Raw genomic sequence first — 23,859 nt, 5'->3', positions numbered from 1 at the left:
GAACTGGCCCGCAACCCAGGCATGTGCCCTGACCAGGAGTCAAACCACAGTTGGTGGTTCACAGGCTCGTGCTCAATCCACTGAGCTACACCAGCCAGTGCTCACTGTTCATATATTTTTTTAAGATTTTATTTATTTATCTTTAGAGGGGAAGGGAAGGAGAGAGGGAGAGAATGTCAATGTATGGTTGCCTTTCGTGCGTCCCCTGCTGGGAAATGGCCTGCAGGGAACCTGCCTGCAACCCTGTCATGTGCCCTGACTGGGAATCGAACTGCGATTGTCTGGTTCACAGGCCCGCGCTCAATCCACTGAGCTAGACCAGCCAGGGCCACTGTTCATATTTTTAATCTTCTTTTTCTGAGATAAGTCCCTTTAACATTTCATAGAATAAGGGCTTGGTGATGATGAACTCCTTTAACTTGACCTTATCTGAGAAGAACTTTATCTGCCCTTCCATTCTAAATGAAAGCTTTGCTGGATAGAGCAATCTTGGATGTAGGTCCTTGCCTTTCATGACTTGGAATACTTCTTTCCAGCTCCTTCTTGCCTGTAAGGTCTCTTTTGAGAAATCAGCTCACAGTTGATAGGAACTCCTTTGTAGGTGAATGTCCCCTTATCTCTTACTGCTTCTAGAATTCTCTCCTTCATTTTAATCTTGGCTAATATAATTATGATGTGCCTTGGTATGTTCCTCTTTGGGTCCACCTTCTTTGGGACTCTCTGAGCTTTCTGGACTTCCTGGAAGTCTATTTCCTTTGCCAGATTGGGGAAGTTCTCCTTTATTATTTGTTCAAATAAGTTTTCCACTGGTTGCTCTACCTCTTCCCCTTCTGGTAACCCTATAATTCAGATGTTGGAACATTTAAAGATGCCCTGGACGTTCCTAAGCGTATCCTCGTTTTTTTTTTAAAATTTTTGTTTCTTCATTCTTTTCTGTTTGATTGTTTCTTTCTTCCTTCTGGTCCACTCCATTGATTTGAGTCCCAGTTTTCTTTCCATCACTACTGGTTCCCTGTGCATTTTCTTTTATTCCACTTAGTGTAGCCTTCATTTTTTTCCTGTAACTTGTGACTAAAATCAATCAGTTCTGTGAGCATCCTGATCACCAGTGTTTTGAACTGTGCATCTGATAGGTAGGCTATCTCTTTGTTGCTTAGAAGTATTGGCTCTGGGGCTTTGATCTGTTCTTCCATTTGATTTTTTTTTGGGGGGGGTCTGGTTTCACCTGTTACATAGTGAGGGGCAGAGCCTTAGGTGTTCACCAGGGCAGAGCAACCCACTTTGCTGGGTTGTGATGCTGTATGTGGGGGAAGGGTCAGAGAGAGAACACTGGCGCTTGCTCCACTCTCATATTTCAGTCCCTCTGCTGCTTCCCACAAGCAAATGGGCCCTTCTGGTACTGGTTCCTGGGTGGGTGGGCTTGTGTATGTTCTAGGACCCTGTGGGTCTTTCCAACAAATTCTCCTGTGAGGCCAGGAGTCTCTCCCAGTACTTTTTCAATTGGTGCTTTTAGGCTTTATTTCCCAGTGCTGGAGCCCTGGGTTGCATGGTCTGTGTTGTTGCCTGTTTTTGCCTAGTTCATCTGCGTGCAAATGTGGGACCATGGTCAGCCCCGCGCTGACTGTACTTCCCAGTCTGGCAGCCACCACCTTTTCCTGCTTTGACCCCTCTCTTCTGGCCGCTGACTCACCCCTCTTACTGGTCTGGTTGAATGGTTGTCAGACTTCCGTCTGTTCTGGTTGTGTTTTTGTTTCTAAATCTTTGTTGTCCTTAATTTTGGTTGTGCGAGGAGGCACAGTGCTTACACCTATACCTCCATCTTGGCCAGAAGTCTATACACTGATCCCTCCCATCTTTTTTAGAGAATTATTAGTTATTCAACTCAATTTTTATGTTTTACTTGTATATTTGGAAAACAAACTTAAGTTACACCTTCCAGAAAGATCTTCAAAGGCATGACTGGAGATATGGCTCATGCAAAAAAAGCCGTAGCTGCTTCCTGGATAAAACTCTAAGAAATGGACACACTGCACTGGTCTCAGGTCACAGCCCCTTTGCAGCCTCTGCAGCAACAGTCTAGGACCCTCCAGCTCCACTGCCCTGAGAGCTGGGGGAGGCACAACCCACATCTCAAAGACCACTTTCATCTTCCAGAATTCATGCTCTCAATTTGCTTGGAAATCCTGTCTTCAGCTTTTTAGTTTTATTTGATTTCCAAGAGATTTGGAAGAGAACTAGACATATCTAATGTAACATGTGCACAAACAAGATCTTTATTTTCCCTACCTCCCAGCCTGATCCTCCCAGAGTCTTCCTCTTCTCAGTCAAGGTCAACTCCATCCTTCCAGGTGCTCAGGTCAAACATCTTGGTGTTATCCTCGATGCCTGTCTTGCTCTCGCACTAATCTCTAATCCATCAGCACAATTGCAGTCAGTCCACAAAGTATAGAGAGAACCCCAACACTCATTTCCAAGCCACCATCTCTCCTACAAGGGGTTATTGTAACAGTCTCTTAACTGGTCTTCCTGCTGCCTCCTTGGCCCACCTCTATAAGTCATCCTAGAAGAGGACCTGTGAATCCTTAGAGATGAATTCTTTTTTAAAGCATATTTTATTGATAGTGATACATTAGAGTTGTCCATTTCTTCTCCCCTTTATCCCCCTCTGCCCTGCACTGTCCCCTCCATCATCCTTTCCACAATTAATTCATGTCCATGGGTCATACATATAAGTTCTTTGGCTTCTCCATTTCCTATACTATTTTTAACCTCCCCCTGTCTATTTTGTATCTACCATTTATACTTCTTTTTTATTTTTATATTTTTTAAAGATTTATTTATTTATTTATCTTTAGAGGGGAAGGGAAGGAGAGAGGGAGAGAAACATCAATGTATGGTTCCTTTCATCATCCCCTGTGGGAATTGTCAGGGAAGTTTGAGGGTGGGTTTTGGTTGAGGCCCGCTCAATCCGAGTAAGCCGGGTCTTTTTTATTTTTTAAAATTTTTTATTGATTATGCTGTTACAGTTGTTCTATTCTCCCCTTCATTCCCCTCCACCCTACCCCCATCCCCACCATTACCCCCCTTTAGTTTATGACCATGTGTCTCAAGTTCTTTAGATTCTATATTTCCCATGCTATTCTTGCCCCCCATCTATTTTCTATCTACTGTCTATGCTACTTATTTTCTGTACCTTCTCCCCCTTCTCCTCCTCCCACTCCCCTGTTGCTAACCCTCCTTGAGATCTTCATTTCTATGTTTTCACTCCTGATCTAGCTGTCCTTTTAGTTTGCTTTTGTTTTAGGTGTGGTTGTTAATAACTGTGAGTTTGCTGTCCTTTCACTGTTCATCTTTTTTAACTTCTTTTTCTTAGGTAAGTCCCTTTAACATTTCATAGAATAAGGGCTTGGTGATGATGAACTCCTTGAATTTGATCTTATCTGAGAAGCACTTTATCTGTCCTTCCATTCTAAATGAAAGTTTTGCTGGATAGAGCAATCTTAGTTGTAGGTCTTTGGATTTCATGACTTGGGATACCTCTTTCCAGCCCCTTCTTGCCTGTAAGGTCTCTTTGGAGAAATCAGCTGACAGTCTGATGGGAACTCCTTTGTAGGTGACTGTCCCCTTAGCTCTTGCTGCTTCTAGGATTCTCTCCTTCATTTTAATTTTGGCTAATTTAATTATGATGTGCCTTGGTGTGTTCCTTCTTGGGTCCAACTTCTTTGGGACTCTCTGAGCTTCCTGGATTTCCTGGAAGTCTATTTCCTTTGCCAGATTGGGGAAATTCTCCTTTATTATTTGTTCAAATAAGTTTTCCACTGGTGGCTGTGCCTTTCCCCCTTCTGGTACCCCTATTCATGTGACTAGCTGACCACTGCTGCTGGCACCACATATGATCTGAGAGACAATATTTTGTCCCTCCCCTGACCATAAGGATCTCTTCCATATTATCCTCTCCTCTTATAGAGTTTCTCTTTTTCCTGCATAGGAGATTTAGACCTACACATGCAGACACAGTACTGAAGGTGGCCATGGCCCAATATAGGTCCACTGTGCACTTACCTTTTGAATCTCCATTCTTGCAAAGGACAGGCACCACCTGGTCTCCAGGGTACAAGGTGATAACTGATGGCTACAGCTGTTCCTGGAGGGTTTGCTGGGTGTATGGGAAGGCCCAGTTCTGGAGGGGAAATGACCAAAAAGGGTTACATTAGGAATCTTGGAAGTTGCCACAGGTGGGATACTACTGTGCCTAAATGAGAAAATATAGCACAGCTTGCAAGCAAGCAGTAGAGTAGGCATCGTAAGAATCAACTGACAACAAGGTCACCTTAGAAAATGCTACTGAAGAGCCAGAGACATACAGGTGATACCCCACTGCAGTCTCCATCCCCACACCTAATAATGGGACCTGGCCTGGGGCATGCAGACCACCTCTGGGAGAGCTGAACACCACAGCTGAGCTGAGCTGTGTGGTCTCCAATTTCTATTTGGACAAAGGTCTGATCCCCACACTTGACATTTCTAGCAGCTTCCTGGCAGGTCACCTTCCATCTGTTTCATAGGCTTCCTCTTATTGGAAAAGAAGTCTAAGCAGGTGCCCTGAGAACATAAGAGTTACAATCAAAGGCAGATAGAGGGACAAAGGGAACAACCTGTCTCTTGCAGTAGAGTAGATGAGGAGTGGAGAGGGAAGGTGGAAAGTCATGAGAAACAAAGTTATTCAGGGTGATGCCTGCAGTCCAGCACCCAAGCAGAATAGGTTATTTGGCTGCTGTTCTCCTTCAGGGAGAGAAGCTGAGAAAGTAGATGGGCAAGCAGACTTATGATGGCAAAAGGAAAAAAGGTTCATTACAATAAATGCCTGTCACGTATTTCATCCAAAATGCCAGGGATCAGAGAGTGACTAACTGCTAAAGAAGCCCACTTACTCCCCAGTTCTTCCATCAGGAGGCAAAAGTGCTGGCACAATAATGTCCAAATGAGAACTTCCTAGAGGTTTTCCCCAAGCTAAAAAATGGGAAACCTGCACTTTGCCTTCATCATGAAGCAAAGAGGATGATTCCCGATATGCAGGCTCTGCGGGGAGCTGCAGGAAGGAACCCATACGGGTCAGGTCTCCTCTCTTGCACTTCACCCCTGCTGACCAGCTGACCTTCAGTCACTGAACCAGGTCACTCATTGCCTGCTTCTTACTGGCCCAAGAATAGAACAAGGATCCCTTAGCTGGCCACCCCCTGCACTAAGATTATAAATCTTGTAAACTGATACAGTGTTTACCTGTCCCTTCATTTTCACCTGACGTAGCTCATGGTGGCCACCTCCTGATTTTGGTTCTCCACTGAACTCCACTGTCTGCTGACATATTTGATGTCTTTCTGTGACTTGACTTGTTCCTCTTCCTTTCCCACAGGCTTGGTTCCTTCTGCTGTTCTTACGAAACCACCTAGATCCTGAATTTTCCCTCTCCTTATCTAGGATTTTTCCCTGGTCCTCACAACCAGATGGGGCCACCAGACCAGGGGGAGCCTCTGTCCCTTTGAATTGGGTCCCATCTCTGGATTCTGTTGTCCTTTTGCACTTGCATGTGTTGGGAGAAGAGAGACCAGAAAGTTCTGGCTGGCTGTTATTAAGAGCCACACCTGAAACAAAAGCAAATTAAGAGGACACCTAGATCAGGAGTGAACCATAGAAATGAAGATCACATGGAGGGTTAGCAACAGGGGAGTGGGAGGAGAAGGGGGGAGAAGGTACAGAAAATAAGTAGCATAGACAGTAGATAGAAAACAGATGGGGGGAGAGTAAGAGCAGTAGGGGAAATATAGAATCTAAAGAACTTGAGACATGTGTTCATGAACTAAAGGTGGGGGAATGGTGGGGGAGGGGTGTACAGGGTGGAGGGTAATGGAGGGGGGAATAGAACAAATGTAATGGCATAATCAATTAAACAAACAAACAAACAAACAAATAAATTAAACAAAAAGCCTGGCTGTTACTTGAGAATTCTTGGATTCTAGAGATGGGTGCATCTAGTTATCAGCAGTTTGGAACAGAGAGTGAGAGTTTAATAGCCTTTGGCACTTTCCACATCTGTGACCATTCAGGGATCTTCTTTGTCTATTATGTTTTTAAGTCCCAATAATCAGGGCATGCTGGACACACACTCCAAATAAGGTGGGATCATTTTTCACCTTGTATCATCTCTATCCCATGTTGGAAGGATAACAAAAGTTTTGTAGAGTTTCTAGTAGGTCCTAATAGGGACAGGAGGGCCAGCTCCTGGGGTTCTGGAGCTAGGCCAGAGTTTTCTTCCAGATACAGCAAGTCTTCTGGTCAGGCAGGCCCAGTACATCCATCATAAAATGGGAGAGATACATAAAGATTCCGGCATGGACAGGTGGCTCAGACTCTCTCACTCATACTTCTGAGGTCCCTGTGACCAGCCATGATGGTTAACTTTAAGTGTTAACCTTAACTGGTCTACTGGGTACCCAGATATTTACTTCAACTCTATTTTTGGTGTGACTGTGAGGTTGTGTTTGTCTAGATGAGATAAAGTTTGAATGGGTGAACTGAATAAAGCAAACTGCTCTCCACAATGTGGGTGGGTCATATCCAGTCACTGGAGGCATGAAGATAAAGAAAGACTGAGCAAGACAGAGTTTGCTCTTTCTGCCTGATGGTCTTTGAGTTGAGATATTGGATTCTGCCTCTGGACTCAGATTGGCACTCACACCCCTGGCTCTCCAGGCCCTCAGGCCTTCAATCTGCAACTTTGGGACCCCTCAGCCTCCATAATTCAGAGAGTTAATTTCTTGTAATAAATTCATATATATATGAAGGAGAATTCACTCACACTCTCTCTCTCTCTCTCTCTCTCTCTCTCACACACACACACACACACACACACACACACACACACACACACACACACACAATTAATTTGACTTTTAAAAATACTGAGTAATATGCCAGACTACAAAGAACGAAAAAGGCCTGAGCTTCTTCACAAGTAGAAGCTCAGTAAGTGTCTCTGAGTTGAAATGGACAGAAGGTGGAGGACCCTCCCACCCATGGGCACCCCGATGGAGATACAATGGTGAGAGGAAATGGTCCTCAACTGCTTGTTTTGGCTTTGTTTTATTTTTTCTTTCAGTTCAGTTGTTCATAGCAGTGAGGGTTTTTTTTTTTTTTGCCATTTTACTGTTCATATTTTTATCTTCTTTTTCTTAGATAAGTCCCTTTAACATGTCATATAATAAGAGCTTGGTGATGATGAATCCCTTTAACTGGACCTTATCTGGGAAGGACTTTATCTGCCCTTCTATTTTAAATGAAAGCTTTGCTGGATAGAGCAATCTTGGGTGGAGGTCCTTGCCTTTCACAACTTCAAATACTTCTTTTCAGCCCATTCTTACCTGTAAGGTTCCTTTTGAGAAATCAGCTGATAGTGTGATGGGAACTCCTTTGTAAGTCACTGTCTCCTTTTCTCTTGCTGCTTTTAAGATTCTCTCCTGAACTTTCATCTTGGGTAATGTAATTATGATGTGCTTGGTGTGTGCTTTCTTGGGTCCAACTTCTTTGGGACTCTCTGAGCTTCCTAGACTTCCTGGAAATCTATTTCCTTGGCCAGATTGGGGAAATTCTCCTTTATTACATTTCAAATAAGTTTTCAATTTCTTGATCTTCCTCTTCTTCTTTTGGCACCCCTATGATTCAGATGTTGAAACATTTAAAGTTGTCCCAGAGGTTCCTAAGCTTCTCCTTATTTTTTGGAATTCTTTTTTAAAAAATTATTTAGTTATTGTTCAAGTACAGTTTTCTGTTTTTTACTCCCATCCCAGCCCACCCCCCCAGTGCTCCCACCTCCCTCCCATTTCCACCCCCCTTAGTTGTTGTCCATGTGTCCTTTATACTAGTTCCTGTAAATTCTTCCCCCTTTCCCCCTGAAATTCCCTCCCCTCTCCCCTCTGGCCACTAGAATTCTTTTATCTTCATTCTGCTCTGGTTGAATGCTTATTTCTTCCTTCTGGTCCAAACTGTTGATTTCAGTCCCAGTTTCCTTCCTGTCACTGTTGGTTCTCTGTACATTTTCCTTTATTTCACTTTTCATAGCCTTCACTTTTCCCTTTATTGTACAACCACACTCAAACAATTCTGTGAGCATCCTGATTACCAGTGTTTTGAACTGTGCACCTGATAGGCTGGCTATCTCTTCATTACATACTTGTATTTTTTCGGGAGCTTTGATCTATTCTTACATTTAAACCATTTTTTTTTTTGTCTCGGTGCACCTGCTATGTAGTAAGGGGAGGAGCCTCAAGTATTTGCCTGGGCAGCGCAACACACATCATTGGGTTGTGGTGCTGTATGTGTGGAAGGGGTTGAAGAGGGAACAATGCTGCCTTTTCAGCTCTCTGCCAGCTTTCAGTCACTTCCTCCACTACCACAAGCAAATTGGGCTCTTCTGGTACTGAGTCCTGGGTCAGAGGGTTTGCATACATTCTAGGACCTTGTGGGTCTTTCCAACAAACTCTCCTGTGAGGCTCAGAGTTTCTCCCACTACTGCAACACCCACAGCCTTTTAAATCAGAGGTTTTGAGGCTTTATTTTCCTTCGTGGAACTCTGCCTTGCCCAGTCTGTCTTGCTCTCTGGTTCCTCCCAGTTTGTCTGCACCACAAATGTGGGAACACCTCCCAGCCCAGTTTGTCAGCCTCCACCTTGACGCCAGTCCTCTCTATCTGGGCTGCCTGTCTCCTCCCCTCCTACCAGTCTAGATGAATGTTTCTTTTTTAACTCCTTGGTCGTTGGACTTCCATACAATTTGATTTTCTGTCATTTCCAGTTGATGTTTGTTATTAAATTTGTTGTTGTCTTTCTTTTGGTCTTGTGAGGAGGCACAGTGTATCTATTTATGCCTCCATCTTGGCCGGATGTCCCCGATCACAGTCTTTTCTATGACTCTGCCTCTCCTGCCTCCCTTTCATAAAGTTTCTTTACTTGTATCGTGCCCACCAAAATAATCCAGAATCATCTTTACATCTCAAGACCTTGTATTCAATCACACCTGCTGTTGGGGAAAAGCCCCAAATGCCTAAATCTAGTATTGATTCTGAAGAACTGATATGTGGCCTTATTCAAGTTCATAACAGCTTTAATAGGAGAAACTTACATACAGGGGCAGAGCAGCTACTCCCAGTGGTGGCCGGCTGGGAAACATCTAATCCCCTCCTAGGACAGGCTCCTCTTTTTGAGGGGTCAATAGTAGGGGTTGATAGTAAGACCAGGTGGTAGGTAGTCATGTAGCTATCTATCAACTTGCCATAGATATGCAAAGGATCTTAAACGCCTTATCATTCCCTTCCCCCTCCCCCCAACAAAGGGCTGTGGTGGATATTTCAGGAGATCCTCACGCTACACCCTATTGCAAGAATACATTGCTTAAATATAAAATACTCTTGTGTGCCTACTGTAAGAAAACAATTTTGAAAGAACACTTTATGTCTCATTGTGGGAACATTTAAGAATGTATACTTTTTGATGTTTCATTGGCATTTGTATATTTCCCATGGCTGATTTCTCATAGCTGGGCAGAAATGACCACATCAAGAGGCTGTGCGCCCTCTGGAGGCTTAGGGGAGAAGCATGTCCTTGACTCCAGCTTCAGTGAAAGTCACCCTTCCTTGAACCATGGGCAGCAGCCCGCAGCCTTTTCTCCACTTGTTTCTGTCTTTGCCTCTCTTCTCACTCTGGCCTCTGCCTGTCTCTTATATAAACACTGCAATTCCATTCAGAATGATCCAGGACATCCTCCCGATCTCAAATCTCAACTTTTTCACATCTGCAAAGTCCCTTTTGTCATGTAAAGGACCAATCAAAGGTTCCAGGTTGAGACTCTGGATACATTCAGTGGTCATTATTCAGCTTACTGAGTACAACAAGAACTTCCAAATGTTGGGAATTCATATTTAGAACATTTTCCAAACACCACCTTTTCCAGAACATTCTTACTTGATTAGGTAAAGTATTGCCTCCTTAATTGCAATACTGTTTGGGCTGGGCCTGGCTGTGGGAGGGTCCCCCTTGCCCCTCACTGCTAGCTGTCACACCTGCTGGTCTGGCTGGAGGGCGGTGATGTGGATGGTTCACAGTGCTGCTTGATGTGGTACAGATGCCTCCAGGGGCATCACAGCCTTGTGGGAAAGGCAACATGTCTCCTCGCTTCTTCATGGCTGACCCTCAGGAATGAAATCATAACTGAGATTGAGGCAAGAAGACACACACATTGTGTTTCACAAGCATTAGATCATCTCAAGTTGAAGCACAAAACCATGGGTGTCCTAGTGGGTGTCCTGGCTGCACTTCTCATGGGTGAGAGAAGGACCCCCTAACAGACTAATGACGAGGTCGAAGGAGGCATCAATGCTCTTCTCAGACCAGATGTCTAATTGCTGGTGAAGAGCCTGCCTGTGTTTGTAGTCGGCAAGAGGGCTCCACTCCATAACCAGTGGGCGGTGAGATGTTTAAAAACAATAGAATTTTTTAGGTGATGTGTTATAAACCAGTAAGAAACTCTGTGGTTTAATTACTGCTTACAATTTACTACAATATCTGCATAACCAGGTTGTACTGAAAAGTTTAAAAAACAAAACCACATTGGAAATTAATAGAGCTTATGGATACACAACATTATGAATGTACTGAAGGCCAGGATTGTACACACAAAAATTGTTACAATGGCAAACTTTATTTATGTGTATTTTACCACAATACACATACAGTTAAAAAGGAGAAAAAAAGAATGATTCTCTGCTTCCTGCAATCGGCTTCACTCTAACAACTTTAACTGAGTAAAGATTTGAGATAAGTTGGTACCTGGAGTGTTATGTGCCTTATTGGGAGTTAGGAAGATAAATCTAAACCCAATCTCTAGATTTAGTGTAGTTGGGGATCTGAAGACATGAATAATGGAAATGACCATGAATTCATGAAATTGTCACTTCTGAGCTCAAGGGAGGAGTTAGTGGCCAGGACTGTACACAGAGGGGCTTCTGCATGCTAGCAATTAACTGTCTCCTGACTTGGGTAGTTACCCAGTGTCTAGCTTGGTTAATTCATGTGTAGGTAGTATGAACTTTTACATACTTTCTAAATCAATGAGCTTATAAAGTAACACAGTTTTTTAATAATCATCTTGGCTTTAAACATAGTTCCTTTCTTTTTAATAAAAAGTTTTACGAAGTACAATGACCCATTTCTATAAAAGACACTTGTGCTCTTTTTTTTTAAAAGTTCACCCAATAATATGTTTGTTGGTTTTAGGGAGACAGAAAGGGAGAGAGAAAGAGAGAAACATCAATGTGAGAAAAAAACTTCCATTGGTTATCTCTCCTACATGTCCCAAACAGGGGTCAAACCTATAACCTAGGTAGGTGCCCTGACTGGGAATTGAACTCTCAAACTTTTGGTGCATAAGATGATACTTCAAAAAACTGAACCACCCAGCCAGAGCACCTCTACCTTTTATAATTAATAAAGTCATCTATTAAAAGAACATTCTTTGTTTCTGAACCATAAAATAATCATACCCATTTGAAAAGACTGCACCCAGTTTTCTAAGAGTAATGAGCTAGTCTGTATATAAAATAAGAAGATTGTGTCTCATTAACTGTACAGACATTGCCTATTGAAAAGTGTAAAATGCTTTTAAAGGAGTAATGTCCTTTGCTTTTCAAAATATCCAGATCATGTTCCATACACAGTCCATCAGGCTGCCTTTAATGAATATGTGCTTTAATAAGGAAGTGGAAAATCTTGTAGCAATGGCAATGAGAGGAAGGAGACCACATATGCCACCTTGGGTCTATCACAGAGTCACAATGTTCAGTAAAAAGAGTGACACTGGTCCATGTATCTAATCCATGTAGTGTGTGGAGGTAAGTACAGAGGATGACGAATAGTCCCGCTGAGTTCTGTGCCTTGTCAAGTGACAACCCCACTAAGAGCCTGTTTTCTCTGAGACACAAGGTGAGAACAGTGTGGATCCCTCAGTTTCATTCCAGAGATGAAGTGAAGAGAGGCATGAAAGGTCAGGAGGGTGGGCCCTTCAAACAGACCTAAGCGTCCCTTCTCCAGAGAACTTCACCCAAGTTTTGGGTCTTCAGTGTCTTGTGCAAAAACTGACTATTTACCATCATGATTGGAGTTTGTCATTTTCAGGTTTCTCATCGTATCAGACATGCAGAATTTTAACTTTGGGGTTTTTGTTACATAGCAACAGATATCAGGAAGCAGGCCCATCTTGACATGATTCCTACATGTTGACAAAGCTCAAATTATTCTCATTTTACTGACAGTTAAACTGAAGGGAATGTACTTACTTTCCAGTGTGTAATTGTTCACAGATGAGCTAATTGCCTTTTTAAACAATGAGCTCTCATTCTGTGCAGGCTTATAGTGGCGGTAGGGATGCAAAGGTGAACCTGACAGTCTCTGGCCTAAAGGAGCTGATATTCTAGTGAATAGAGAATGGCAATTTAGAAATAAACAAGCAGTACTGCAAGTGGCAATAAGCCCACTAAAGACAATAAAGTGGAATGAAAAAGATAGGGAGTGGATGTGTAAGGGGAGTCTTTCTATTTTATATAAGATGGTCTGAGAAATCCTCCTTGACAGTGTGCCATTTGAGAGAGAAGAGGGAGGAAGGGGTCACCTAGATCTCTGCAGAAATATGAGTCCAGGAAGAGGAAGCAGTCAGTGCAAGGCTCTGGGGCAGGAGGACGTTTGCTGTGTTTAGGGTTCAGAAAGTCACTGTGGCCACAATAGATGGGATAAGGAGAATGACACTAGATGGGCAGGCAGGGGGCAGATTTATTAGGACAGTGATATTCAGAAGGTCAACTGCAAGAAGCTAAAGATCCTGGGACAGATAGTAGACCAACCATATCACTAAGTGTCTTGTTCATTTCAGCTGACAGTTCTTCACTGCAAGACTTTCTCAACCAAGGCACTGAGGTGTTTGACCATCTGGTAAAGACTCTTTGTCTTTTTGACACCAGCACTGTGAGCAGCAGTATGGTAGGGCTTTGGGGGCTGTGGTAAGGACTTTGGATTTGAGATATGAGCCACAGGAAAACTTTGAGCAGAAAAAGGATGACCTGACTGGGGTTTTAAAAGAATTCATCTCTAACTGTTAAAATGGTGAAAAAATAAAAACAAAAAAATCTACAACAGATTTGTGCATTTTTAAAGGTCAAAGTTAATAGCGTAAAAGCTCTAAACGTAAGAATGAAATCCAACTTGTTTTTCTAAAATAGAAAAAAAGGAATTCATCTCTAAGAAGTCATAAGTCCTACCTGGAGCACTGAAAAATGGTGGGTCAAGGAGGCAGCAGGAAAACCAGTTAGGAGAGTTAAAGTAACCCTGTGTAGGAGACATGGATGGACGGACCTGAGTGTTGGGGTTCTGTCTATACTTTGAAGATGAACTACGGGTGTGTTGCTGGATTAGAGATTGCAGACTGACAGCAGACTGAGAGTGTGAGGTCTGGAAGAGGGAAATGATTTTGTGAGGTACTGGTTGTGCCTCTTCCAGCGCTCAGGGTCGTGGAGTGGCTGGGTCCTAAAAGTGTTGCTGCAGAGGCTGCAGACAGGTTGTGGCTTGAGACCAGTGCAGTGTGTCCATTTCTTAGTTTGCTTTTTTTTACACCGGAAGTAGTAACAATGTTTTGTGTGTGTATGTGAGAGCCATACCTCCAGTCATGCCCTTGGAGATCTTTCTGGAAGATACATTTTGTGTTTGCTTTCCAAATATATAAATAAAACATAAAAATTTAGTTAAATGAGTAATGCTGCTCTAAAATAAGAAGGCGGGCCATTAATAGACTGTTAATGATAATGGGTCATGAACCAAAAATTTAAATATCTTTCATTGAAAAAAATTTGACAACATTGTATAATTTTAAGAGGTAAAATGGTTACTTCAACACATTTACATATCGTCATATGACTGTCAATGTAGCAATATTTACATTTTACATATAGAAAGTACAATATTATTGGCTTATTCATTATAATATGCATCATATCTCTATAGCTTGTTTACTACTCATTTTAAGTTTGTACGTTTACAGCATTGTTCTAATTCCCTATCCCCCACTACTGGTAACCACCACTGTGCTGTGTTTTACAGGTTTAACTTTTTCCAATATCACATGTAAGGGATATCATATAGTATTTGTCTTTCTATGTCTGACTTATCTCAAGTAGCATAATGTGCTCAAGGTCCATCTATGTAGTCCAAACTGCAAGCAGTCTTGCATTCTTACAGCTGAATATTTTTCCGTTGTCTGTATGTACTACATCTTCTTTATCCATCCATCCATCCATTAGTGATCATTTGTTATTTTTAGCTTCAGTTATTGTGAATAATGTTGTGCTAAACATGAAAGTGCATATCTCATCAAAATACGGTTATGATTTTTAATTTCTATGATTTCTTTAATTGCCCCTGATGTAAAAAAAAACAACAAAAAAACACAAGTCAGTAACCATCAAATGCCCTACCCAAAAAGTTCGAGCTTCTCAGAGGAATCATAATTAGGTTTGTCAGGCTTACTCAGAGAAGGCACTTTTGTTTTCAGGAGGATCACCTACAACCCCAAGATTTTAATTTCCTCTGCAGCTGGAACATGAACTTGTTATCCTATGTGTGACACTCACCCTGTGAGTAAAGCCAGTTCCCAACATTCTGACATTAAGCCTAGGTCGGCATGATATCTGGGGACTCAAAGCACCACCACAGTGCTATTTGGAATATTAGCATAAAAGGATCAACAAGCTCATAAGTCCCTTGCCCACATTAATCTCACATTGGTCCCACTGGGTCTGTGGACCCACCTGGAACTCCTTTGCCCAGCTCCAGGTAGAACAGAATGGATGTACAAAGCAGAAAAGGGAATCCTCACAGTGGTTCCTTGACCTGTAACTAAAAGCTATCATTCTACAAAAAGCAAATAATGTTTGGTAAAGACTTCTATATCACTTTATCCTCATCCACTGGTAATTCGGCAAGGAAAAACATATCACATCTCAGGGCAAATCACAGAGACTAGGGCTACCATCAAAGTGAAGGACATGGTTCCCATCATATCCCCATTTAATTCATTAGTCTACTATCTCCAAAATGCAGATGGATAATGACAGATAACAGTGCATTGCCACAAACATAACCTAATTTAAACCAAACTTGTAGTTGCTGTGACAAACTTTGTATCATAACTAGAGCAGGTATTCACACACCCTCTCATAAGTGCTATGCAGGATTTGATCCAAAAACATACTCTTTCCAAAACTCATTAGCAACTGGTTCAGCAACAGTGTGTGTTCCATGGCACCAACCACATTACATGTTCATGGTCTCTCACTCTACAGCTGCATAGTTCACAGGATTCGGGACAAACTGCAGGACATCGCATTGGTCCATCAGAGCAATTTTCAGCCTTTCCCACCTGGGGCTCACATAACCTAGTAACCAAATATCTGCAGCAGACCAAACATAGTTTTTGCTGATCTGACCAGATATTAGGTATAAATTTGATTCATTCACACTTGACACCTATTGTTATGTGGGCTGTTGACATTTATATGACAATATAAGAGAAAAGAGGTCAGTGCCTCTGACTAAATAGTCAGGTACTGTGTCTTTTAAAGGTTCATGTGGCACAGTAGTGTGCCATGGCATCTGTTGAAAATTGCTCATCCATTAAATTAATGACAGTATGATCATCAGACTATCAGAACAAAAAATGGCAAGTATTCTGAATGCCTTAGTAAGATAAGTGGCCTGTGTCTTCCTTGAAAATCAATGACATCAGTGAGGACGATGACATCCACTGATAAGAATGATGCCACTGACAGAATCCTTTCTAGTGATCAGCAATTTAAGCAGAGTGTGAGTGCTCTGTGAGCTGTAGGACCAACCACAATTGCCACCATTCAGGGATCTGCCATATCTATGAGGCTTTTATGGCTCCAATGAAAGCATCATAGAGAGTCTGGGCCATGACAGATTGACACTCTGCAGTAAAGAACAGATTACTGCACTTGCACCTCCATGAAATCCATGTTGGAAGGGAGAAAGGTGCTTTGTAAAGCCTTTGTTGGGATGTAATAAGAGGATTACATGCAGACTCCTGGGGTTTGGAGTGAGGCTATGGTTTCTACAGCAATAGAACAGCATTCCAGACCTGCTTCTAGACTTCAGGGGACATGGAGTATCTGAATATAGGATGTAACGTGTCCAGGTAGCCAGAACCCCTCATCATGACCTGGGATCTATCACATGCACCACCATAAGGACAGGTGGGGAGAACAGCATCTATCACAAATGGAAGTGTCATCTCCTGGATTAGACAAAGAAATGTGGCCTAGACCACCGACACCTACTATTCCAGCACTGTGACCTGATACACATGTCTATTCTGTGGACTCACAGAACTTCACACTGACAAGTCAATAAAGAAAGAAAAGGGAGCACATACTTCAAAATGATTCTTCATTGTAATCCCTGACCTCTTCACAATTCCTCCACCCACCCAAAATCATATTCAGCGTTACACACTCACATTCAAATCCCTGGGGCATGGCTAGCTTTCTTACTGGAATAAAGGAAGACTTTCAAAGAAGGGCGACTTTGTTTTTCTGCAGTACACCCAAGAGATGCTGAAAATGTCTGACCTCCGATCACATGTTACAGCAAGCTGCACACACCAACCTGCTCACAGGTAGACACTGTATAACTTTACCACTAACTCTGGAAACTGCTCCCGCTATGCATGTGCCCCTGCTCTACATTCACCACCAGACTTCTGTCTCAATTCCTTTTTCTAGTCTGACTTCCTCACCCTCAAACTCCCTTCCTGATTCAATTCCCCATCCTTTTTCTAGTCTGACTTCCTCACCCTCAAACTCCTTTCCTGATTCAATTCCCCAAACACTCTCAGATCAGGATTCCTGTGTTCATGGTGTCCTCAGTCCTCCATTCCCCCCACTCTCTGGACTCACAAATCCCTCTGGGTGCTCACCTTCCCCTCCCACTTGCCTTTGCCTTCTGTCCCATGTGCCCTGTTGGCCTGTACATCAAGGCTCACTCTTGTCCATAATGTTGGGGCACTAACCTGTTTCCTTTCTTTTTTCTTATGTTTTTCAGCATTCTCCCTTCCTAAACCCATCCCAGTGTGGAAGAACAGAACATTCCACTTCATCACAGCAATTTCAGTTACTCCTCCTTCAAACAGTAGGTCCACCTCCTAACTCAGCTTCTTCAGCCTCATCTTTAAGTCCCTCCTTGTAACAGCCCTCCTCCATGGCACAGGTAGATTCACTTAATCCCAAATCCATCCACAACTCCAAAGCCTTCCTGCTCTTAACAATTTTCTCATCCTAACTCTGCCTGGGAGCCCATCCCTCCATGCCATTCCCTCCTACCCACATCAGGTTTTAACTAACCCTCTGGGGCAGTTCTGCTAGGATTCATCCCAGTGCTCAGTAGGCATCATGAGCAAAGGGTAAGACAACTGACATAGTAGAAGCTATTTCTCAGCTTCTGTGTCCTGTTTTTGAATACCGTTCCCAACGGAACACACCATATTGGTAAAAAATATACACAGAAAGTATGTATGAGGGGGACACAAAAAATACGGAATAAATTTATTTAAAATTGTGTATTTATTATTACATTTTTAAACTTCAGTCACCTTTAAATACTCTCTATTTGATGCAATGCACATGGTGAGGCACTTTTTCCACTGCTGAAAATAATTTTTGAACTCACTGACTTTAATGCCTTTTAGTGTTTTGTGGATTTTTTAAATTCATTTCTTCTACATCAAAAAAAAAAAACAACAACAAAAAAAAAAGAAAACATTTCCCTCCAAGGACTTTTTAAATTTGGGGAAACAAAGAATAATCACTTGGGAATAGATTGCATGTATAGGGAGGGTGGGGCATCCTGGTCATGCAGTTTTTTAAAAATCTTTTAAAAATATATTTTATTGATTATGCCATTACAGTTGTTCTATTTCCCCCTTTCATTCCCCTCCACCCTGCACACCCCTCCCCCACCATTTCCCACCTTTAGCTTATAACCACATGTCTTAAGTTCTTTAGATTCTATATTTCCCATACTATTCTTACCCTTCCCCTATCTATTTTCTACCTACCTTCTGTGCTACTTATTTTCTGTACCTTCTCCTCCCTTCTCCTTCTCCCACTCCCCTGTTGCTAACCCTCCATGTGATCTTCATTTCTATGGTTCTGCTCCTGATCTAGCTGTCCTCTTAGTTTGCTTTTGTTTTAGGTGTGGTTCTTAATAACTGTGAGTTTGCTGTCCTTTCACTGTTCATCTTTTTTATCTTCTTTTTCTTAGGTAAGTCCCTTTAACATTTCATATAATAAGGGCTTGGTGATGATGAACTCCTTGAATTTGATCTTATCTGAGAAGCACTTTATCTGTCCTTCCATTCTAAAATGAAAGTTTTGCTGGATAGAGCAATCTTGGTTGTAGGTCTTTGGTATTCATGACTTGGAATACTTCTTTCCATCCCCTTCTTGTCTGTAAGGTCTCTTTGGAGAAATCCGCTGACAGTCTGATGGGAAGTCCTTTGTAGGTGACTGTCCCCTTATCTCTTGCTGCTTCTAGGATTCTCTCCTTCATTTGAATCTTGGCTAATGTAATGATGATGTGCCTTGGTGTGTTTCTTCTTGGGTCCAACTTCTTTGGGATTCTCTGAGCTTCCTGGATTTCCTGGAAGTCTATTTTCCTCTGCCAGATTGGGGAAATTCTCCTTTATTATTTGTTCAAATAAGTTTTCCACTGGTGGCTGTTCCTTTCCCCCTTCTGGTACCCCTATAATTCAGATGTTGGAGCGTTTAAAGATGCCCTGGAGGTTCCTAAGCCTCTCCTCATTTTTTTGAATTCTTGCTTCTTGACTCTTTTCTGTTTGGCCATTATTTGCTTTCTTCTGGTCCACTCCATTGATTTGAGTCCCAGTTTCCTTTTCATTGCTATTGGTTTCCTGTGTGATTCCATTCATTTCAATTAGTTTCGCCTTCATATGTTTCTCTAATTTGTGGCTATAATCAGCCAGTTCTGTGAGGATCCTGGTCACCAGTGTTTTAAACTGTGCATCTGAGAGTTTTGCTATTTCTTCATTGCTTAGATTTATAGGCTCTGGGGCTTTGAGATCTTCTTGAGCCATTTTTTGGTCTATTCGCACCAATTAAGTGTGAGGAGCGGAGCCTTGGACTCCCAGGTTGCTGGGTTGTGACGCTGTATGTGGGGACGTGGTCAGAGCGGGGAAATGGCGGCCCCCTCTGCGGTTTCACGCCACTGGGTGAAGAGCAGAGCCTTAGGTGGTTCACCATGGCCGGGCCACTCAGAGTTGCTGAGTTATGACGCTCTATGTGGAGGCGGGGTCAGAGCGGGAAATGGCGGCGCCCTCCGCTGCCGCTCGCCGTGGGGACCCATTGGGTCCCAGTCCAATCGCCCACTCCCTCGCTTGTCTATCCAGGCAGGAATGCGCAACCACGGTCAACCCGAAGCCCTGCTCCCTCTCTGTTTCCCGAGGTCGCTCGCTGGGTCTCTCACTAGGTCCCACCCTGTGCCTGGATTCTGCGTGCCTGAGTCCATCTGACCGAGTTTTCCTGTGCTACCCCACTCCACCAGCTGCTGGTTTCGCCCCTTACTGGTCAGGCTGAAGAATTTGTTGTTGACTTTCAAAAAGTTCAATTTTCTGTGTTCTGGCTATGTTTTCTATTGCTAATATATAGTTGTCTCTAAACTTGGTTGTGTGAGAAAGCACGACGTCTCCACCTATGCCTCCATCTTGGCGGAAGTCTGGCTCTTTCTTCATCACTTAGATTTATTGGCTCTGCGGCTCTGAGTTGTTCTTGAGCCATGTTTTGATCTGTTCGTGCCTGTTACGTGCGAGGAGCGAAGCCCCAGATGTTCACCAGGGCGGGGCCACTGAGGTCGCTAGTTGTGATGCTGTATGTGGGGGCGGGGTCAGAGAGGGACAATGGCGGTCTCCTCTGCTGCTTCCTGCCACTGGGGCCTGGACGGTCTGTCTCACTGCTCGCTCCTTCACCGGTTTATCTGCACGCAAATGTGTGACCGTGGTCAGCCCTCAGTGAGACCACTGCCTTGTGCCCTCAGTGAGTCTGCCTGCTTCTCCACACCTGTGATCCGCCCATGGCTGCTGGCGCACCTGGGTCGTAAGCCTGGGTTGGTCCAGTGGATCTGTCCTGCCCGACCCAGCTCCGCTGCTGGCTCTGCCCCTCTTACCGGTTTGGCTGAAGGGTTTGTTGTTAGACTTCTGTGTAGTTCAATTTTCTGTGGTTTGGCTGCGTTTTTGTTGCTAAAACTTTGTTGTTTTTAAACTTGGTTGTGCAAGAAGGCACAGTGCTATCACCTACGCCTCCATCTTGGCGGAAGTGCTGGTCATGCAGTTTTTGATCAAAACACCATACACTCCCCTCTCAAGGACCCCCACCCCCACCCCAGAGTTTCCTGCTGTGGCAAAAGTAGCTGAGTCAGGCAACATAGCCTGGTTTGGCAGCCACACTGTCATGCTGTTCTTTGGCCACTCTTGGAGCTGCCTGCCCCGTCCACCATTTGTCAGGGTGGGAGGGTCCCTCCATAACAGGACAAAAGCTGACTCTTTGGGGTCCATTATTTAGCCTATCACAGCATTAAAACAAATTCAAAATTGTTAATATTCATAAATTTTTAAAAAGATGCTCCTATAGTTGAACTACTCTAGGCTCCCTGAGCATAGCAGAGGAGTCTCACTGCCTCTAACTCCATCTGGCATTTGCCCTGTGTCACTTGACCCCACCAACAGAAGTGACACCGCATCACAAGTGGTTAGGGGCATTGGTTGAGCCACATCATCAGTGGTCAAGCCACGTGATCATCAGCTCATGCTTGTTTCAAGGGAGTGTTAATCCTCACTAAAAATGTGATCCCCCTGCCACGTAATCAGAACACAACTGAAATCAGCAAGGACAGTGCCATGGAAAAAGAAGAATTTGCAGCTTCTTAGTACATAATGGAATGAGTGGCTGCCCATTTATCTGACCCCATATGGAATTTCAGAAGAGATCATTTCAAATGGAATGGACCATATCCTGATCGTCTTAGACCCACTGGCTCCAGCTCTCATCAGGACTATGCTGGAAGCTGTACTCAGCAAGGTAATTCTAGCTGCATTTAACCAGTAGACTGGGAAATGTTTTGATGGGAAATAAAGCTTAAAAGCGCTGATTGGAGAAACTTTTGGGGGTTGAGGTGCCGGGAGAGACTCCTGGCCTCACAGGAAAGTTTGCTGAACAGACCCACAGAGTCAGAGAAAGTACACAAGCCCACTCACCCGGGAGCCAGCACCAGAAGGGCCCAATTTCCTTGTGGGAAATGGCAGAGGACACTGAAATATGAGAGGGAGCAGAAGAAGTGCCATTGTTCCTTCTCTAACCCCGCTCCCACATAGAGTGTCACAACCCAGTGACATGGGTTTCCCCATCCTGGTGAACACTGATAGCTCCACCCCTCATACGTAACAGGTGCAAACAGACCAAAACATATGGCTCAAACAGAAGAACAGCTCAAAGCCCCAGAGCAATACTTCTAAGCGACCAAAAGATAGCCAACCCATCAGATGCACAGTTCAAAACACTAGTCATCAGGATGCTCACAGAACTGGTTGATTTTAGTTGCAGATTTGGTGAAAAAAATGAAGGCTACACTAAAGGAAATGAAGGAAAATGCACAGGGAACCAATAGTGATGGAAAGAAAATGGACTCAAATCAGTGGAGTGGACCAGAAGGAAGAAAAAAACAATGAAACAGAGAAGAATGAAGAAACAAGAATTCAAAAAAAATGAGGAGGGGCTTAGAAATCTCCAGGACATCCTTAAACCTTCCAACATCTGAATTATATGGGTACTAGAAGGGGAAGAGGAAGAGCAACAAGTGGAAAACTTATTTGAACAAGTAAAAAAGAACTTCCCTAATCTGGCAAAGGAAATAAACTTCCAGGAAATCCAGAAAGCTCAGAGAGTCCCAAAGAAGTTGGACCCAAGGAGGAACATACCAAGGCACATCATCATTAGATTAGCCAAGATTCAAATGAAGGAGAGAATCCTAGAAGCAGCAAGAGCTAAGGGGACAGTCACCTGCAAAGGAGTTCCCATCAGACTGTCAGCATATTTCTCAAAAGAGACCTTACAGGCAGAAAGGGGCTGGAAAGAAGTATTCCAAATCATGAAATCTAAAGACCTACACCCAGAATTGATCTATCCAGCAAAGCTTTCATTTAGAATGGAAGGGCAGGTACAGTGCTTCTCAATTAAGGTCAAATTCAAGGAGTTCATCATCACCAAGCCCTTATTATATGAAATGTTAAAGGGACTTACCTAAGAAAAAGAAGATTAAAAAAGATGAACAGTGAAAGGACAGCAAACTCACAGTTATTAAGAACCACACCTAAAATAAAAGCAAACTAAGAGGACAGCTAGATCAGGAGCAGAACCATAGAAATGGAGATCACATGAAGGGTTAGCAACAGGAGAGTGGGAGGAGGAGAAGTCGGGAGAAGGTACAGAGAATAAGTAGTATAGACAGTGGGGAGAAAATAGACAGGAGGGAGGGCAAGAGTAGTGTGGGAAATATAGAAGATAAGAACTTGGACACATGGACATGACTAAAGAGGGGAATGTGGGGGGAGGGGATGTGCAGAGTGTAGGGGAATGAGGAGGGAAATGGGACAACTGTAATGGCAAAATCAATAAAATATATTTTAAAAAAATCAGAAAAAGAAAAAGAAGACAAGTTTGATGCTGAGAAGATGAAGGATTCTCCAAGAAGAATATGGTCCCAGAGCTGGTTCTGAGGATATTTCCTTGTAATTTTGAGGTGAGTTTCTGGACTAGACTGAGCAGGGGAGGGTTCCTGACCAGGAGGGAACCCATGAGGATCCAGGACAATGTCTGCAAGGGGCAGGAGGTACCAGGGCTGTGAGCCTGCATGGGGTTCAGAGGATGGTGATGTTCCAAAAATGAAATTCTGCGGTGGAGTTCTGAGCAGGCTTTGAAAATCTTCTGCCTCAGTATCAAGAGCAGGAGAGAACCCTGCAAGTGTGGCAGGATAGTAAGAAGCTAACAAAAGTCCTTGACAAATGCAGTAAGAGAAAGAGCAACAAAGTCATTAAACAAGGCCAAACAGTTGGAGCTATTTCAGCCAGCTAATGAGTCAAACAAATGGTTTACACATTTCAGACCATCCTAGGACTGACTGAACTCAGTTCTGGTCCCTCTCCAATGACATTCTTTGAAAATATGGACAAAGCCAAAGGGGCGCAGGATCCAGGATGGGAGGTGGGGATGGCTGGGGCTGGGGAGAGTGGTGGGGGGAAAATGGTGATAACTGTACTTGAACAACAATAAAAAGAAGAAATAAACACTTTTGCTAAAAATAACCACACATGAAACCTCTCTGAACTGGAAAGAAATTGACAATTGCTTTACTCTGGACCAGGGTAGCCCACAAATTCTACTTGACATTCAGTCCCTTTGAGACACTATGTGGCCAACCTGTTCCATATTCAGAACTCCTGCTGGACAAGGAGGCTTCCTTTCTAGAGGCCTACATGCAACCAGTGGCTCAGTTCCAAGCTGCTCTTCAGGAGTCTGGCCTGCCTCAAAAATCTAGTCAAATGCAACTACCCTACTGTATCCTCCAGGAGCCCAGGTTTTAATAAAAGCCTGGAAAGGCAGTTCCCCTAGCTCTCAACTACAACCCTC

At 43.3% G+C, this 23,859-nt stretch overlaps 1 pseudogene; it reads right to left on the bottom strand.

The window, feature by feature from the left end:
* Positions 1-23,859, bottom strand: part of LOC119043610 (leukocyte immunoglobulin-like receptor subfamily A member 6) — a 144,443-nt pseudogene that overhangs the window by 27,883 nt on the left and 92,701 nt on the right.

The sequence above is a fragment of the Artibeus jamaicensis genome, unplaced genomic scaffold (genome assembly GCF_021234435.1).
Source record: "Artibeus jamaicensis isolate MK-2021 breed Jamaican fruit bat unplaced genomic scaffold, CSHL_Jam_final contig_47, whole genome shotgun sequence".
In the NCBI taxonomy this organism is placed as follows: domain Eukaryota; kingdom Metazoa; phylum Chordata; class Mammalia; order Chiroptera; family Phyllostomidae; genus Artibeus; species Artibeus jamaicensis.
The sequence above is the reverse complement of the archived record's forward strand: the minus strand, read 5'-3'. Positions and strand labels throughout refer to the sequence as shown.